We start from the raw sequence: 5,434 nt of genomic DNA on the forward strand, positions 1-5,434 counted from the left end.
GTTTTTTCTTGCTACACGTTTTTGGTTTGTTTGTTTTATTTTAATTGGCTTTATTTCTAGCTGAGCAGACCTTTTGGGATAGCCAGGGATAGGAAGAGGGAGGAGAAGCCTGAACCCTGCCCCAGCCTCCAAAAAATATCAGAGGTACTGAGGAAATAGCTCTAGGATGGCTGGCCAGATTGGAAGCATTGTTTGGTTGTTTTTCCTTAAAAGATAAAATCTGTCAGGTGCAGGCCAACTCAAGGGAACTGCAACATCATTTGAAAAATCAACCAGATGGGGACAGTGGTATTTACCAACACTTCCCAGTGGTAAGAAGGAATACCTTATGGACCACTTGGGTGAATGGGTTAAGATCCTTGTCCTCATTGTCTCGTGAAGCTTGAAATCTCAGAGTTCTGGGGGCTACAGGTTGGTTCCCCCAACCAACAGCTCAGCAAGTCACCGAGGCTGAGGTCCCTCCGACTCTTTTCTATACCATCCTCCATGCTGGTGTCATCCATAGGCTGGTGGCCAGGTGGCTGCAGCAGCTCTAGGTTTTCCTCACAGACATTCTGAGGCCCAAGGGATTAGGCTACTGAGAACTGCTCAGGAGCCAGGAACTTCTCCCAGGTGTCCTCCACAGACTTCTTTCCATGTCTTTGGGTGAATTTCAGCTACATACCCCTGGCAAAAGGGCAGATTTACTCTTAGATCAACAGTACCCACACAAGGAAAGTTCAGCTTCTGCTGAGGTGCATGGCTGCTGGAGGAGGGGTAGTTACCTGACCAGAATCCATGTGTGTTAGGAAAGAAACAGAACAAATACTCTGTCAGTAATCCTCAGTTTCCTGATGGGAAGAAGACAAGCCTCTGTCAAGGGGCACCTCAGGACTAATGAATGGTTGGAAAACAGCTTCTAAGGAGGGTGGTTCTGCTTAAATGCAGATTTTGTTTTGCAAGGTAGAGTATGAATGTTGGGTTCCAGTCTCCAGCGGGTCTCCTTCAGTAGATCTACCTCAAAAACAGTTCTTGGATTCATCTCCCCTGATGACTAATCTCTATAGAAACACAGTTGCCTCCTCATGAGCTTCCAACTTCTACCCTTTCCACCATCCAGTCCATTTTCCATCTAGCAGCCTGAGACTGAATGTTGGAGTATATCACTCCTCTTCAATGATTTCTCTAGAACTGTGCTGTCCAATAAAGTACCCATTAGTCACATGTAGTTATTTACAGTTAAACTAGAATTTTAAATGTAGTTCCTCATTCACATGAGGCATGTTTGAAGCACTCAACAGCCACATGTGGCTGGTGGCTACTATATTAGCACTGATGTAGAACATCAGTTCTATGATGTAGAACATGGAAAGTTCTAGTGGGCAACACTACTCTTGAAGATGCAACAGCTGCTTCCCTCCAGTGAGCAAGTGCTGCCCACACCCCTGACTGAAAACTTTATTGCTCCCCAAGAACTTTTGGCTTTGAAACAGTATGACAAGATTAACTTTTGGAGTTGTTACATGTTTTCCTGTCTTTTCACCTTTCTCTTCTCTATATTCAAGGAGAGTCAATGCCCCCTTGCCTCCTGCAAGATTGGAGCCAGGGCTTCCTGACTCTTGTCTAAAAGCCTAAATCCATTGAGAATTTAGAGCCTGAAGGAAATGGGGAAATCTATGCCCAGTGTGGAGAGAAAGGCTTTTTCCCAAATTAAAGAGAGATTTCCCAGTTTGCAGAGAAAAGAGAGAGGCCGTCAGGCCTCATGAGTAGCCTAGACTAAGAGTCTGAGCTAGTAGCAGGGTCATTTCCCAGCAGAAGGGCAGAAGGAACACCATTGATAGGGTCCAGGGCAGAGGCCCTCTAGCCTTGCAAAAGATACTGAACCTCAAGCACTTCCCCAGATGTAGCAGAGAAGCCAGGGGGGCCAGGAGAATGAATCTCTCTCCAATAGTGATAAGCAGTGAAAGAGATGTCAAGGGATCAGAGAAGTCCCTTTGACTGCTTGGCCTTGTGTAAGATCCCAGAACCCTGACAACTCATGGGGGAAGGAACCCTGAACAAAGTTAAAGCCCTCTTCAAATTATTGGGATGGGGGCTCAATGTTGCCCTCATGTTGATCAAGAGGTATAAGGTATAAGGATAAATTATACAGCTACCCTACATAAATACCTCATTTTCTAAGTTTATAAAACACCAAGGGTGGGACCGGCTACTTCTCCACAGGGCTTAACAGAGGCACCCATTCAGTAAACCGATCCCACCACGTCCCCGTTCAGTTGGAAGGAATGACATTGGTGTGGGGGGAGTTCACCACTGCCCGCCATGGTGGAGGGGGAGAAGGTGCTTTCCCTCTCTAAAGCCAAGGCTAGGGATCCTAAAAGAAAAGCAGCCTTGCATTTTGTTCCCATTTGGACACCTTACTTACCCAGTGGACTTGTTGATTTTTCCATAAAAGCAGAAGAGATACCTGATGGGAAACTCCTGGAGAGGGGACCAGGGCCACCCCATCTTGAGTTCCTGGTTCCCAAAAGTTAAGGAAATGGATCCTGCATATGCCCATAGTCCTGAGGGTTGACACAGGGGGTAGATGAGATTCACTAGTACGATTTTTCTGGAACCATTTATCCTGAGGACAGAGAGGGATACAGCGAGTCCCAATAAGGCGTAGCCACTCTTGTAAGAGCACCCCCAATGCCCAGGAAGCAGCTCACCTTGATAGTAGGACTAACTTGTGCTAGCCTACCCTCATTCATAATAAGCACATAGAAAGGAAGCTAGGACAAAGCCAAGGAGGGGACAGCAACTTGCCCAGGCATGGAAGGGGACAGATCTCTTTGTCCCCACCCCTACCCTCACCTTCCCTCCTCTACAACCCCAACACCTAGAGGTAGAAAGGCAAAGGTCAACTGAGAGGCAGCCAGGGTGAAGAGCAAGCACCCATACTCCCCACCACTACTCCCCAGTACCCACCCCCTGCAAGCTGCTAGAGCCGCAGACAGGCAGGGCCAGCACAGGGGCCCTGAGAAGAGCAGCTTCGAATGGGACATGAGACTGCAGTTTTGAAACGCATAGGACAAAGCCTTAAGACAGAACTGAGACTGTTCCAACAGCCAAATGTGACTGAGAAGCTATCATATTGAGCTAAGATATATTATTGCCAAGGGAGCTACACCTAGCAGGAAAGAGGGCTTTAGAGTATGCTTCACTTTGCTAAAGCTGCTGGAATGCAATATACCAAAACTGGGTTGGCTTTTTCAATGTGGATTTATTAGTTTACAAATTTACAGTCCTAATTAAGGCATCAGTTCCAGTTGATGAGGAAAGGCTGTTGGCATGAGGGTTTCCTCTGTCACATGGGGAGGCACATAATGACATCTGGGGGTCCTTCTTTCCTGGGTTCTGGTTTCAATGGCTCTCTCTACCCCTCCGGGGGCTTTCCTCTCTTTTATCCTCTCATAATGGACTTCAATAAAGGATTAAGACCCACCTTGAATGGGCTGGGACACATCTTAATTGAGATAACCTAACTGAAAATTCCCACCTACAATTGGTCTGTGCCCACAAGAATGGATTAAAAAAACATGGCCTTTTCTGGGGTACATAACAGCTCCAAACTACCACAGTGTAGGATAATTAGGGATGATTATTGGAAAGAAACATCCCAAAACACTGAGCATCAGTATGCTTGTCGCAATAAAAAATGACGAACATCCCACTTCCCTCTTGCTCACCTGTGTGGACCAACCCATCTCCATACCCACCACCCTGTCCTGGTGACCATCTCCTGGGATCTTCAGTTCCCTGGGATCCTGGGGTAACTGGCTCCATCCTTTCCCTTCTCTGGGGACTACATATCGCTCTTTAAAGAGGACCACCAAAGCCAACTAGCCACTTAAACAAGCCTGAAAGGTCTTCCAAAAAGTCGTCTAGCTGTGTAGACTGTCGAGCTGGTCGGGGTGCCGGGAACTTGTTGCCCACCCCCTGCCCCGGTATCACGCAGCAGGCAGGTGAGGGCCAGTGAAGCAAAGGCCCTTGCTCCCTGCTGCCTGCACGGAGCTGACCAGGAGCCTAGGTTTCCCTATCAGACTGCTGGGGTCTAGAGGTCTGCACCCCCACTTAGTGCCTGGGAAGGGCTACCTGACCCCTCTAGGGTTCCATTTTCTTCACTGCAGGGTGGAAATGATGTTAACACTAGTGTCCACCGCAAACGGTTGCCGCCAGGAAGAAATCCTACAATGCAGGGAACCCCCAGCCGAGTAGCAGGACTGTAATACGCCGGCTCACAGATGTCAGCTGGTCTCACCAGCCGGGGCTGTGGGCTGCCTCTCTTTGGCCCCCCATTCGAGATTCATTGGCTCATAAAGTCAAAACGGGTTAGAAAGTAAAGTTGAAAACCTTCTAAAATCCCACTTTTTCTCAAATTGTAGCAAACTCCCTTTGCTAAGGATGGAATACCCGGGCTCACGGGGATAGAGGTTGCCCTCCAGGCCACTCCCGCCTCTAGCTGTGCGGCCAGCAGAAAACCTTGAGCCCACGCAGGCAGCCTTAACTTCCCGCTCTGAGATGATCCGCATGACATTTGGGCCAATCCATCTGGAGATAATGATTCTTGTTGCAGAGCTATGCACAGCCAATCACAAGAAATAGGGGTCCCCGATTGATTTTTTGGAACCAGTTTCATTTTCTCAGAAAGCTTTTCAGGTCAAATGTTGGCTGATGCTTACTAAGGTGCTGATGGGAGGTGGCATATTTCCATCTACCTTTGCCCAAGAATGTCTGCCTATCATTGCGCTCTGTTGAATAAAATTGGAATCATAATTCCTTGGAGGCATTACAAGGACATCTTTAAGACAGGGATTTTAATCCAAGGTGAGAAAAACACAGAGCATCTGTTAGGAGGATACACACATGTATACATATACATATAATATCAAATATATATACATGTATTTTTTCTCTTCTTCAGTATTAATTTTTCACAGCACCACAGTGGCTTTCAAGAATCTGTAGAGCTTTGTTTCTGTGCTTTTTTCCATTTAAACATCCTCAAAATTAAAGTATAAGGAAGCCTAAATGATTAAAGGGGTAATCAAAAATAGGCAACTGGCCTTGCTTCTCTCCTAAACTGGTTGATATATGGCTTGTTGTGGGTTTGTTTTTTTGGTTTTTTTTTTGAGAACACAAAACTATTAATTTATGCTTGGAAAGAACAGTGAATTAATCCTAAAGAGCCCTGCAGCCTTTAAAGACCTGAATCATATGTTGAGCTCGTTCAAAACTTGCATAGGAAATTAAGGTAGAATAAAGCCCTTTAATTTGAAAAGTGCATCTACAGTTGCCATCCGTAGGATAGCTGCAGGGTCATTATGCAGAAAGGTTAAGGAGGACTTTATTTTTTTATATGCACTGTGTAGTTCCCAGTTACAGCTCACCATGGTGCATTTCAACTTACAAA

The sequence above is a fragment of the Tamandua tetradactyla genome, chromosome 13 (genome assembly GCF_023851605.1).
Source record: "Tamandua tetradactyla isolate mTamTet1 chromosome 13, mTamTet1.pri, whole genome shotgun sequence".
NCBI lineage: Eukaryota > Metazoa > Chordata > Mammalia > Pilosa > Myrmecophagidae > Tamandua > Tamandua tetradactyla.